Source organism: Camellia sinensis, chromosome 8, assembly GCF_055761805.1.
Source record: "Camellia sinensis isolate YWXY chromosome 8, ASM5576180v1, whole genome shotgun sequence".
Taxonomy (NCBI): domain Eukaryota; kingdom Viridiplantae; phylum Streptophyta; class Magnoliopsida; order Ericales; family Theaceae; genus Camellia; species Camellia sinensis.
In genome coordinates this window covers 50,692,501-50,707,984 of record NC_138968.1, presented here as the reverse complement: position 1 = coordinate 50,707,984, position 15,484 = coordinate 50,692,501, and the positions used below count along the sequence as shown (strand labels likewise).

The 15,484-nt window shown below is 30.3% G+C and overlaps 1 protein-coding gene and 1 pseudogene across 1 annotated transcript in view; both read left to right on the top strand.

Moving 5' to 3' along the window:
- Positions 1–1,329: 1,329 nt before the first annotated feature.
- LOC114270270 (uncharacterized) lies at positions 1,330–9,525 on the top strand (annotated as a pseudogene).
- Positions 9,526–15,240: 5,715 nt separating this feature from the next.
- Positions 15,241–15,484, top strand: part of LOC114270265 (xylan O-acetyltransferase 1) — a 3,715-nt gene continuing 3,471 nt past the window's right edge. Inside the window, exon 1 of the mRNA XM_028211713.2 lies at positions 15,241–15,484. This exon is cut by the window's right edge and continues 87 nt beyond it. The gene's annotated coding sequence lies outside the window, so the exon portion shown is untranslated.

The following is a 15,484-nucleotide window of genomic DNA, read 5'->3' as shown; positions in this document are numbered from 1 at the left end:
TTTAGAAGTAACTCATCAGTCAGTTCTAGGTCAACAACTTTGCCTTCCATACCTAATCCAGGAATCTTAATTAATGAAGAAGATGTTGAAATACAAAATGATTCAATTAATTCTGGATGGAATATTCCAAAACTGCCTATTAAAGAAATTTATCAAACTTCATTTTTACAAAATGTTTTTAAAGTTACTCTCCATGTTAAAACTATTGAACAAGTTTATGCTCTCGAAAAACCAAGAGAAACCTGTCAGTTATTTGATAAAAAATTAATCAAACGACATTTAGATCGTGGATATAATTTTATGCATATTGGTTTAATTCAAATTGGTGTCAATCCATTAACAATGATAGGACAAAATACTTCTGTTTTACTCTGTTTAAGAGATGCCCGGTTTCTTAATTACAATGCTAGTTTAATGGGCATGATGGAAACTGGTCTTAATAAGGGTCCTGTCCATTTTAAATGTTTTCCTGATTTTACATTAAGTTTAAGAGATCCACATATTCTCAAGGCATTAACATTGAACATTCAATTACATGGTGAATATACTGAAATGTTAGATTCTTCTCATAATATTGCTTTAATTTATCGTGTTCATTATAAATGTATGCAAACTAATTTAAATGTTCATGCTTTACATAAAAGTCCCAAAGATAAAACTTTACTCATCCAAAGCAGTAGTACTAATGAATCAAACATTAATATTCCTCACATGATTGAATGGAAAGATATTAATTTACCAGATCAATGGGTTACTGTCAATGAAAATTACAAACATAATCAACAACAATCTTCAATCCAAGATATTAAACATATCCAGCAAAATACTGATGGTTCCGTTAATATTAAATTTAATCGCAGTCAGTCTTCTAGACATAGTACATCTAGTGTCCCTTCTGAAATATCAACTGAAGACGAAATATTTAACACTCCGTTATTTCGAAAAAATAGTCAAATCCATCTTGGTCCTACTAATCTAATTTCAAAAAATAAATTAAAAGGAATTGATAATTCTACAACTTCTCAAATCAGTAAACCTGTTTATACTACTACCTCACATTTCCCTGAAGAAGACATAGCTTCAAATAATTCCCCAACTCAAACAGATTTTGAAGAATTTATACCACCTGTGAATCCCCAGTTAATGACAATTAAAAAAGATTTTCAACCTAATTTAGATAAATTACTCATTGAATTTAGATCCAAAGAAAATAGAACTAAACGACATGCTTATCGTGCTAAATATGATTCTGCTCAACAATCTCGAATAACTAGAAAATGGTATGATTTTATGGTTCAATATGGTTTTGAATTATCTTTCTTTGATTATATGGATCAATATTACAAAAAGATTAATACAATCACCAAACATAAGTGGAAAACTTCTCCTACTACTTCTGTGAGTTCTAATCATCCTCCTTTAGAAAATATAATTATTGATCACCAAGGTTCTGAAGTCCCCGCCTCTCCTTTCAAATTACCTGGTAATGATTCTGAAATGAAAAAAGTTATTGAACAAAATAATTATACTAATCAATGTTTAAAAACAATTGGTAAACAATTAGATAAATTAGAAGTTAATCTCGAAGAACAATCTACGAAACCTACTAAAACCCTAGATCAACCTTTGCTTAATCTCCCTGATCATCGTTCGAAACGAACCAGTCTAGTTACTAATGACCAATCTACTGTCAAAGCTATTGAACAATTATTTACTAAACTAACTCCCAATGATACTTCTACTTCCAAAGATAAAGGTCTTACTGTGTTAAATCAACAACCTTATACCAACACTATTTTTGATCAATCTGACACTGACACTACTGATAATGAAATAAATCAATTAGCTCAACAATTTCAATCTTCTCATCTGAATAAAATCCACTATCCCAAAGTTAATCCTCACAATACCAAAAACTGGTATTCTAAACCAACTCCTGTTGATCTCCAATTTGAAGAAACAAATATTAATAATCAATTTTCTGTTTCTGCTAAAAAATTATACGAATGGAATATTGATGGTCTCAGTGAAGATCAAATCCTTCAAAAATTAAATCATTTATCTATGGTCGCCAATAGTTATCTCAGTAATTATCCCCAATACTCTCAACCTGAAATTGTTTCCTTACTCACCTCTGGTTTTACTGGTATGCTCAAATCCTGGTGGGAAAAATACCTTACTGAAGAACAACGTGATACAATCATCTATGCCAATAAAACTGATGAAAATGGTCTCCCTCTTTTTGATGAATCTATAGGATGTTGTCACCCTGATGGTATTAATCAACTAATATACACAATAGTTCGACATTTTATTGGTACCCCTACAAATATATATTCTCGAATACATGATCAACTCAGTAATCTTAACTGTCCAACCTTAAGTGATTTTAGATGGTATAAAGATGTATTTACCTCTCGAGTCATGTTAAGAGAAGACTGTACTAAATCATTTTGGAAAGAAAAATTTATTAATGGATTACCTAGCTTATTTGCCCATAAAATTAGAGATGTTCTTAGTCAACCCACTGGTGTTATTGAATATGATAACCTCACGTATGGTAATATTATTAGCACTATTCAAAAAGAAGGTTTAAAAATGTGTATTGACCTCAAACTTACCCAAAAAGCTAATAAAGATAAACATAAAGCTAAATACGAATTAGGCAATTTCTGTGAACAATATGGTTTACCTCCTGTTGCACCCTCTCGAAGAAAATCACACAAATATTCTAAACATAAATCATCATACAAACATTCCAATAAATATAAATATAAGACGAACTATACCCCTTCTAAATCCAATGATAAATTTTATACTAAACCCAAAAAGAAATATTATAAATCCAAATCACATCCCAAATCTAAATCAACTAAAGATGTTACTTGTTATAATTGTGGACAAAAAGGACATTATTCAAATAAATGTAAAGACAAACAAAAATTAAAAGACAAAGTTAATCAACTCCAAATTGATGATACTTCCAAAAATCAATTATATGAAATCTTTCAATTAAATCAAATGATCAGCAGTACTTCTTCTTCCGATCATCCTAATACCTCATCTGACTACCAATCCCCTAGTGATGATTCTGATAATAGTATTAATATCGGATGTAATGATGTTTGTTGTAAACCAGTTAAACAAATTACTGTCCTTACCAAAACTACTCAAGAAGAATCTGCTCTTATTGATCTCATTGGTAAATTAGATGATCCAAAATTAAAACAAAAATACACTGATAAATTAAAATCCCTATTAATCCATTCGGATACCAAACCAAAATTTGATAAGCCAATAATTAGCCTATCCAAAACTTTAGAAAGATTTAAAAATAAACAAAAAGAAGTTACATTACAAGATTTACAACACGAAATCAATCAGATTAAACAACAAGTCAAAGACTTGCAATGTAAAGATAAATCACTCGAAGATGAAATTATTGCCCTAAAACTTGATAAAAGTTTAGATAATTTCCAAACTAATGAGCACGAATCCCCACATGAATCTGAACATGAATTTGACCCTAATCCGGATAACTTAATATTTGATAACCAATCACGTCCATCTCAATCCAATAATCCTGAAGAAAAACGATTAAGTTTAATCAACAAACTTTACATTCAAAAATGACAAAACCCCAAAGTCTGACTCTGCCTAAACCGAAGGACTTACACAAGACTGGGAAGAAGTGGGTGACTTAAACTAGGTGGATAGAACAGACTGATCTTGTGGGTGATTAAGATGAACTGAAAACAGGATTAATTAAACAAACAACAAAGACGATTGGATAGAAGTAGCTAAACAGTTAGAAGATAGGGTATGTATGTATACTAGGTATATATATATATTTACAATTAATATATATATATATATTTAAAGAGAAATGATTTGTTGAGACAGTACCTTGTACTAAAAATATTACTAAATGATATAAAAAATAGAAGTTGACAATAACTTAATTTGTTTGGATAAAATTAAATCAAACCATATACTGAGAATCAAAAATATTTCAAATAGATTGTATAAATCAGGAAACAAAAAATAATTTGATTGAGACTTGTATTGGACATAATATTTTTAAGACAAATTCATTTCCCGCTACAGCGCTCACGAATTTTTTATTACACGTTCATCTCTTAAAATACAGTGATGGAACATTGCAGAAGTAGCACTACCACTGCAAGTCTGGCAAACCTTGCTGTGCAGAATTCCTTTACAAAAAGGACAGAGTGTCGAATGAAAGAAATACAAGATGAATTCGATGCCAAATGAATGCAATGGGACTGCCTATTTATACTAAGTGAATTGATAGCTCTTCGAATGGTCAATGTGACTTTTCAATGAAGAGACAACTCTTCCATTGAATATGTGCAATAGAATAGACATGATTGCTGTCACAAATGGGTTCAAATTTTGTATCGAATCTGGTTCAATTTTGAACCAAACAATAATATATCTATTTAAATGAAAACTAAATTTTAAATTATACAAATTTTCTCTTAAAGCCATACTTAAAACGTGCTCTTTAGAATCAACTTCTCATTCACCTATTAATAATTTCCAAACCATTTTTGCAAGACGATTAACTAGAGTAATTCTGTTGGTCACTCTTAGATATTATGAACTGAGAGATCAAAAGGTTTGTCAATCTTTGTCATCAACAAAGATAGATTATTTAGTCCCTATTAGAAAAATAAGGATAAATTACAGTCACATCTCCAAAAGTTCGGAAAAAAATGCCATTAATTTTATACTTTTGACAAAATCATATTGATCTCCATTTTAGTTAAGGTAAAACGACCGAAACTAATATAAATATTGGATAATAAATAAAAAGAAATACATATTTTGATAAATAAAAAAAAATGACAACAATATTTTTCATTCATAAGAGTAATAAATTATTGATGAAAAATAACTTAACTATTGTGTAAATTAAAATCTCAAGGGAAATTAGTTCAATTATATCAAAAGTGTGAAGTTAATTATATTTTTCTCAAATCTTTAAGGGGAATGAGTGTAGTTTATCCTTAAAATAATTATCTTGATATTTGTTTAAAAAAAATTGCTATACTTTTCACTAATTTCAAAATAAGTTTCATCAAACTTTAAATTTTTTAACTTGTTAGTTTTTAAAATATTTTTTATACAAATTTTAATATTAACCGCTTCTTTCACATTTGTCCCCCCAAAAATTATTTATTTATTAATATTTTTCATGGGGATAAATTTGTTTATAGTAGGACTCATTTCAAACCAATTGAAAACAATTTTCATTTCCCAAATTTTTTAACTTGTTACAATTTTTAAAGAGTAATGATACATTAATTACCTTTGATGTACCACCTCATATATCACCCTATCATTATTGTAATAAGTGTCACCATTTATGTTTATCTCCAATACGACACATAAATATACAATTTCACATTTTAGATTCAGTGATGTGTTAGGAAGATAATTTGTTAATAATTAATAAATATTTAATTATAAACTAATCATCTTTTTAACACTTCACTAAATTTAAAAATGAATGGTCTTTACAAAAATTTTAATATTAAACAATGTTTCATAACCACTTTTTCTAACATTGGTCAAAATAAATAAAGAGCAATGCTTGGTAGTCCAAAAAAGAGGTTGGCTCGAATGACTTGAAATTCATCTTGTCGATCGACCGAGCGGACGTCCGGCCGATCATCCGGCGAGAAAACTAACAGACACGGTCGATAAAGATGACAACCACGGTAAACAAGTTTTTATCCAACCGTCTGAATTTTTTTAAACATCCGACCAATATCTTTCAAGCCCCTCCTTTTCGGCTACTAACCATTTTTTATAAATAAATAATCTGAAATCACCCACCCCACCTTCCCTCTCTCCATCTCTCTCACTCGCTGTTCTTCTTCTTCAACAGAAGCAAAAAAACCCACCCGACGCTCCTCCACGTCTCAACCCCCCCACCTGCCCTCTCTATCTCTATCTCTATCTCTCTCTCTCTCTCTCTCTCTCTCTCTCTCTCTCTTTCACTATCTGTTCTTCTTCTTGAACAGAAGCCCACCCTCTCTATCACAATCGACGCTCCTCATCTTCCTCCTTCGTCACGCTCCTCTTCATCAACTGTTCGATTTCAATTCTCTTCATCGACATCGCAAGGTAAGATTCTCTTACAACCAGGGGCGGAGGGAGGTTGGGCTCAGGGGAGTCACGTGCCCCCCCTAACTTTTGAATATTTATTTTATTTTTTATTTTATTTATTTATTTATTTATTTTTAAGTGTGATCTGCCTTTACTTTCACACATACATTCAAACCCACTGACCACTGACACACACACACCACACACTAGACGCACGAACCCACGTTTGTATTTTTATTTTTATTTTTTATTATTATTTTTTTTTTTAGGAATCTCAATCCCAATCAAATATTGATACACAACTTTTTTTTTAGGTGAGTACACACAACTCCAATTACAATAAGGTTAAAACTCTAAAACCCTATCAGTGTATGAAATTCTTTTTTTTTTTTTATTTATTCACAGTACTTGTGAAGTATCTTCATATTTTCTTTGTCTTCTTTGTCTCCCTTTGTTGTTTTGCAATTTATCGACTCGTGATTCACCAAATTAGAATCACACAACACAGATTTGGGACCACACTACAACCTTGGTATCTTCTCTTCATTGTTTACAGGTAACTTTATTATTATTTTTTTAACTTTTAAATAAAAATTATGAGTATTAATTTATAATTATTTGTTAAGTTTTGATTTGTAAATTTTTTTTATTTGTTATTATTTATTTTAAAATAAGCGATTTTGATATGCTAAAATTATGAATCTTAATTGGTGGTGATTTATATTAAAATTAGGGATTTTGGTTTGTTGTTGTTTGTGCTAAAATTAGGGATTTGATTTGTGCTAAAATTAAAAATATTAATTTGCAGTGATTAATATTTAAATTAGGGATTTTGATTTGTTATAATTTGTGCTAAAATTAAAAATTTTGATTTGTTGTGATTTGTGCTAATTTAAATTTTTTGATTTGTATTAAAATTGAAGATTTTGATTTGTGGGGGGTTTGAGATTTTGATTATGAATTTTTATTTTGATTTTTAGTTTTTTCAAACAGTCATGCAAAAATATTTCAAAAAAAAATCAAAGTGGGAATCATCTATTTCTCAACAAAAAGATGAAAATTATTCTTCCGCAAAACAAAGTTGCATAGAAATCAACTTAGTAGACCTTCCTGCAGATCCAGGACTACGGCCTCGGATTATGGACTATAATGCTAATGATCGAGACCGAATTCGTAGGGCATATCTACAAAAAGGTCCTTGTCAACCTTATGATCATAATTTTCCACAAAATCATTTGGACAAAAACTTCGACGATTTAATCAGGCTTGGTTTAGTGAATTTCCTAATTGGTTGGAGTATAGTGTAGCAAAAGATGCAGCATTTTGTTTATGTTGTTATCTTTTCAAACCCGATATTGGAGATCAAACTGGTGGTGATTCTTTTGTTGGTAAGGGTTTCTCAAATTGGAAGAAAAAAGAAAAAATTCAGACTCATGTTGGAAGTCCCAATAGTGTTCATAATGAAGCTTCGAGTAACTGTCAAGACTTGTTAAACCAAAACCAACATATTAAAATGATTTTTTTCAAACAATTTGATCAAGCTCGAATTGAGTATCGAACCCGTTTGAATTCATCGGTTGATTGCATTAAATTTCTTCTAAGACAAGGACTTGCATTTCATGGGCATGATGAATCTGAAAATTCAAGTAACCAAGGAAATTTTCTTGAACTTCTCAAGTTTCTTGCTGATCATAATAAAGATGTCAAAATGGTTGCATTGAGCAATGCTCCACAAAATCTCAAGTTGGCATCTCCTGATATTCAAAAAGACATTGTAAATGTGGCCGCATTTGAAACTATCAATGTGATTATTAGAGATCTTGGTGATGCACTTTTTTCTGTTTTGATTGATGAAGCCCGTGACATATCAATCAAGGAGCAAATGGCAGTTGTAATACGATATGTTGACAAAAAAGGCCAAGTGATTGAGCGCTTTTTGGGTATTGAGCATGTTGCTAATTCGAATGCTCTCTCACTTACACAAGCTATGGAAAATTTATTCTCCAAACTTGGATTGAGTATTTTCAGATTGCGGGGGCAAGGATATGATGGGGCTAGTAATATGCAAGGAGAGTTCAATGGTCTTAAAACACTTATACTGAAAGAGAATCCTTGTGCATATTATGTTCATTGTTTTGCTCATCAATTACAATTGGCACTTGTAGTCGTGGCAAAGAATCATAATCAAATTGCTTTACTTTTCACTTTGGTTTCTAATGTGGTGAATGTTGTTGAAGCATCATGTAAACTCCGAGATATTGTTAGGGAGAAGCAAGCTGCAAAAGTTGCTGAGGCACTTAATACTAGAGAGCTATCTAGTGGGCAAGGCTTAAATCAAAAAACTAATCTTAAATGTGCTGGTGATACACATTGGGGTTCACACTATGGTACTTTAGTCAGCTTGGCTAGTATGTTTTCAACAGTGATTGATGTGCTTGAAATGATTTCGGAAGATGGTTCAAATTCAGAACAACGAGCAGAAGCAAATATATTATTGGACTCAATTCAATCATTTGAGTTTGTATTCAACCTTCATTTGATGAAAACGATATTGGCTATTACAAGTGAGTTATCGCAAGCACTACAAAGGAAAGATCAAGATATTGTTAATGCCATGAATTTAGTTCAAATTTCTAAAGTACGACTCCAAGAGATGAGGGAGAGTGGATGGACATCTTTACTTGATGATATTTTGTCTTTTTGTGAAAAGCATGAAATTGATGTTCCCCAAATGGAAGATATGTTTGTAGCTCGAGGGAGAAAAATGCGCAATGCTCAAGAAATTACAAGCTTACATTACTATCGCGCTGAGTTATTCTACACTGTTTTGGATATGCAAATTCAAGAACTAAATGCTCGTTTCACTGAGTCGAACACTAATTTGTTACTTTGTGTGGCATGTTTGAATCCATCTAACTCTTTCTCTAGTTTTGACATGAAAAAGTTAATTCATCTTGCTGAATTTTATCCCAAAGAATTTTCTTCAATGGAGCTCATGGTACTTAATGATCAACTTGATACATATATTATCGACATGCTATCCAGTAGTGAGTTCTCAATGTTGAATGGAATTGCCGATCTTGCTAAGAAAATGGTAGAGACTAGAAGAGACAAAGTATATCCATTGGTGTATTTGCTCTTGACTTTAGCATTAATCTTACTTGTTGCAACTACTACTGTTGAGAGGGTATTTTCAGCTATGAATATTGTGAAGAATCAGTTGTGGAACCGAATGGGTGATGAATGGATGAATGATACCGAATGGGTGATGAATGGATGAATGATAGCTTGGTTGTCTACATTGAGAGATATATTTTTGATGGAATTGACAATGATACAATTATGGAAAGATTTCAAAAGATGAAAACTCGCCGGGGTCAATTGTAAAAGTTTAAAATTTAAAACTTTTTGTAATGGATAATAATTTTTAATGTTTAACATTAGCTTGAAAAATTATTATTATGTTATTGTTATTGATTGGGAAAGAAAAATTTTGAGATTGTAATTAATGGGTGCCCCCCCTATATTAAATTCCTAGCTCTGCCACTGCTTACAACCCTTTTTGATTTCAATATTGTTTTGTGGCTTTGATCATATATCCAGAAGAGTTGGGGCTTTGATTTTGATTTTGATTTTTCTAAACCTTGATCATATATCCAGAGTACTCATTTTGATTAACCTTTGATCATATATCCAGAGTAACAGAGTACTCATTTTGATTTTGATTTTGATTTTGATTTTTGTTTTTCTAAACCTTAAATTGATTTGTTAATTAGGTATTTTCTGGATATCATTTTTGGCTATTTGGATTGCTCTAAAACAATTCTCTGAAAAACACCATTTCGGTTTCAGAGCTCTCTGTATACATCGCTTCGCATTGATCTATTAGTGTTTTTGTGTTTTATTTTTTGATAGTGACTTCAATTCCATTATAGGTTTCGATTAGTTTGTAATTGTGTTTATGTATAGTTGATGTGTTTCAAATTATGTTGATTTGTTTGTACCCAATTGTGTTTGTTATTGCCAGAAAAAATAGAATTTTTATTGGGTTTTGAGTTTTAAGACTTAATAGAAGTAGTTTTGTTGGTGGGTTGCTGTCATTGGATTTGTTTATATATCTATATAAACCTTTGATCAAAAGAGGAATTATACACATTGGAGTGCTTCTACGTTTGGAGGTAATTTGGTGAGCTGGGTCTGAATTTGGAGGTGAATTCAGGATTGGTAAGAGGAATTGTATACATTTAGGTGTGTTGTTTGTTGGTGAAATTGAGATCTATAATGGTTATAATAAATCTGTTTGTTCCATTTGATTGCTAATCTTTTTAGTCAGGTTGAGTTATTGACTCTTCAAAGGAACAATGCCTTAGCCTTAGGTGCTGAAATACATGTGTATGCATTATATTCTTTTAGATATTACGATTGGCCTTAAAAGTATAATGGACAAAGCTTGCATAGTTTTCATCTGCCTACTTCGTGGGCAAAACACACATGCACATGCACATGCATGTATGCATTACATATATATCTCATTGGATATGTGACAGAAAAGCCCATTTGTGCTCATATTATCATATATGAGAAAAATATTGTGAGTTTTGCAATTCTTAACTTAAACCTATTGACAGATAAGCTTATTTAGCTGCTCTGGTTTGGCTCCTCTCCATTTGTGGCAAGAAATAGAGATCTCAATTTCAATGTAACAGGTTGCAACATATCATCAAAACCCAAAATTATAAGTCCAAGGACAGCCACTTTTTGATGGAGCCCACCATAGAACAAACAACCCAAACTTTTTCTTGGCCTTCTTTCTCAATGGAACACAAAACATCTGATTTGGCTTTTCGATTTCAATATTGTTTTGTGGCTTTGATCATATATCCAGAAGAGTTTTTTTTCTAAACCTTGATCATATATCCAGAGTAACAGAGATGAAAACAATTTTGTTCAATGATAGAATAAATGTGTGTGCGTTATATTTTCTTAATTTTCTGTACATGGTATGTAGATGATGAAAACATATAATTAGCTCATATGATTATTTTTAGTGTAGAGCATTAAAAAATTATGAGCTAAGCTCATCATCTAATTTTGTAGTTTGGCTTGTGAAATTCATCACGCGTCTTACTTTAATGACGCGAGTCTTTCATTTTGTAGGATTTTTTTTGGATATATTATCTATTGAAAAAATAATAATTTATATAAAAATTGTACTTATATGATTTTTATCATATTTGATTTAAAAAAAATAAATGATAAGCATAATTTTATAATAGACTGTTCATTTCTTAACGATAAACGTGATGAAATTAATTAACATATTTTATCAAATTCAAACCAATGGTAAACCCTAGGAATCAAATTACACCTTTCCAATTAATACCAGGACTGAAGTGAGCTGCTATGGGTGTAATTTTGTGTTGTTACCTTGAAGGAACATCTCAAATAATTGATTATTATGCATATACAATTATGTCATATTTTATCAAATTGAAACCAGTGGTAAACCCTGCAAATCAAATTACACCTTTCCAGTTAATACCATGACTGAAGTCAGCTACTATGGGTGTAATTTTGTGTTGTTACCTTGAAGGAACATCTCAAATAATTGGTTGTTATGCACATTCAATTATGTCATATGGCTTGCTTGCATAATATTTAAAGGGCCACCACTTTCATGGGCCCAAATTGAGAGCTTAACTCAGAAACTTTTATATTTTTACTATCATGAACAAAATTGTTTTCATCATCTAGAACAAAATTATTTTGTTTTCATAATTTATGTATGCTTGACAGATTTGATCCAATATCTACAGATTTTATTTCCATGCAATGTTTATATGGTCGACAAAATTATTTAGTATAGAGCATAAATTTTTTTTCTTAATAGTCTCCACCATTTCTACATCCAAAAACTACTCTCTTTTTTTGTTTCTCTAGAAAATAAAAAATTAGATGATGAGCTTATCTGAGATTCTACTACTCTCTCTCTCTCTCTTACCCAATTCAAAAATACCTCTCCAGAACAGAATGATTATGTAGTTTTCTCTGTTTGGTATATTTCTATTTGGTATTTTTCCACTTTTTTTTTTTCTCCTATTCAATTTTTTTTTTTGTTTGGCCTAGGTGTGGAGTTAATAATTATGTATTGTGATCCGAGAGGATATGTTAATTAGGTATTGTTTGAGTAGTAAAAATTGCGATTGTTAATTCACAGATGGTGGGTAGGCTTAGCTACCATAATTGTAAGTTTTTTGTTTTTTTTTTAAGTACTATTAATTTATTTGTAGTTTGCTTTATGACTTTGTGTAATAAGCATTCTATTTCACATTTAATTCACTAGAGGAGCTAAATTTTCTTTTATTTTTCTTCATATTTTTTCTTTTTATTTTTGACAAAAGTGGTTCACAATACTTTGTTTATTCTATGTTGTGTACTTTAGGATGATTCATGTAACATTTTTCATTTCAAATAGCTTTGGAGAGTTGGTCTAATCAATTTGTTATGTTTACACTTGAAATTGGAATTACTCTTTTGTTGTTATTATTGCAATAATGCTCTACAAATTTTCATGCATTTCAGCAACAGCAAATGACTCCAAAGAAGCATTTAGAACCTATTTTTGAGGTTTGAGATCCTTGAGTTTCATTACTTTGGTTCTTCTATGTTATGCATGTTCCTCATTGGGGATACATACAAGTTGATACAAAGACTTTTTCGAAAGTACTGAGGAGGAAGTTTGGACAAACACATGTTTGAAGACATGTTATTGACACATCTTTTGTAAAGCATACATATTCTGAAAAGTTTTAACCCACTTTTTTTAATAAAGTTTTAACCCACTGTTTTGGTGCATGACAATATAATGTTTATTTTTCTTATGTAGTTATAATTTGATTGGCAGCAGTAGCACTAACTGGTTTGCATTTTAGTTTTAATTTATTTTACATTGCAGAGCATTGGCTGGTATGCATTATTTGATATTTAATTTTTTTTATATTTGATTTGTTTGGAATTGTAGAGTACAGTCTCTTAAATATATTTTATAACTGTATTTTAATCTTAATATTATTTACACCGTACCTTTAGGTACGGACATACGCTAGTATATATATATTTACAATTGATATATATATATATATATATATATTTAACGAGAAATGATTTGTTGAGATAGTACCTTGTACTAAAAATATTACTAAATTACATAAAAAATAGAAGTTGACAATAACTTAATTTGTTTGGGTAAAATCAAATCAAACCATATACAGAGAATCAAAAATATTACAAATAGATTGTATAAATCAGGAAACAAAAAATAATTTGATCGAGACTTGCAGTGGACATAATATTTTTAAGACAAATTCATTCCCCGCTACTGTGTTCACGAATTTTTTATTACACGTTCATCTCCTAAAATACAATGATCAAACCTTGCAGAAATAGCACTATCACTGCAAGTCTGGCAAACCTTGTTGTGTAGAATTCCTTTACAAAAAGGATAGAGTGTCGAAGGAAAGAAATACAAGATGAATTTGATGCCAAATGAATGCAATGGGACTGCCTATTTATACTAAGTGAATTGATAGTTCTTCGAATGGTCAATGCGACTTTTCAATGAAGAGACAACTCTTCCTTTGAATATGTGCAATAGAATAGACATGATTGCTGTCACAAATGGGTTCAAATTTTGTATCGAATCTGGTTCAATTTTGAACCAAGCAATAATATATCTATTTAAATGAAAATTAAATTTTAAATTAAACAAATTTTCTCTTAAAACCATACTTAAATTGTGCACTTTAGAATCAATTTCTCATTCACCTATTAATAATTTCCAAACCATTTTTGCAAGACGATTAACTAGAGTAATTCTGTTGGTCACTCTTAGATATTATGAACTGAGAGATCAAAAGGTTTGTCAATCTTTGTCATCAACAAAGATAGATTATTTAGTCCCTATTAGAAAAATAAGGATAAATTACACTCACATCTCCAAAAGTTGGAAAAAAAATGCAATTAATTTTATCCTTTTGACATAATCATATTGATTTCCATTTTAGTTAAGGTTAAACGACCGAAACTAATATAGATAATGGATAATAAATAAAAAGAAATACATATTTTGATAAATAAAAAAAAATGAAAACAATATTTTTCATTCATAAGAGTAATAAATTATTGATGAAAAATAACTTAACTATTATGTGAATTAAAATTTCAAGGGAGATTAATTTAATTATATCAAAAGTGTAAAGTTAATTATATTTTTCTCAAATCTTTAAGGGAAATGAGTGTAGTTTATCCTTAAAATAATTATCTTGATATTTGTTTACAAAAAATTGCTATACTTTTCACTAATTTCAAAATAAGTTCCATTAAACTTCATATTTTTTAACTTGTTAATTTTTAAAATATTTTTTATACAAATTTTAATATTTACCGCTTCTTTTACATTTGTCCCCCCAAAAAATTATTTATTTATTAATATTTTTCATGGAGATAAATTTGTTTATAGCAGGACTCATTTCAAACCAAATGAAAACAATTTTCATTTCACAAATTTTTTAACTTGTTACAATTTTTAAAGAGTAATGATAGATTAATTACCTTTATGTACCACCTCATATATCACCCTATCATTATTGTAATAAGTGTCACCATTTATGATTATCTCCAATATGACACATAAATATACAATTTCACATTTAGATTTAGTGATGTGTCAGGAAGATAATTTGTTAATAATTAATAAATATTTAATTATAAATTAATCATCTTTTTAACACATCACTAAATTTAAAAAATGAAAGGTCTTTACAAAAATTTTAATATTAAACAATGTTTCATAACCACTTTTTCTAATATTGGTCAAAATAAATAAAGAGCAATGTTTGGTAGTCCGAAAAAGAGATTGACTCGAATGGCTCGAAATTCATCTTGCCGATCGACCGAGAGGATGTCCGACCGGTCATCCAACGAGAAAATTGACAATCACGATAAACAAATTTTTATCCAATCGTCCGAACAAACAAACATCCGACCAATATCATTCGAGCCCTCCTTCTCGGCTACTAACCATTTTTGATAAATAAATTATCTGAAATTAATGGAATTCCATGGGCCTCATAGCGCACAGCTGGTGTGACAGTTACTCACATAAACAGTTACATTCGCTCCAACAGTCTTTACATTCTTCACAACAACAAATTCCCCCAAAGAGTAAAGCATCAACTTGCAATGCGAAAGCTTTGAAATCACTCCTCTCTCTCTCTCTCTCTCTCAACAGATCGATGAAGAGAAGTCATCAGACATGGATTGAAAGAAATTCTGCTGAGAAGGATAG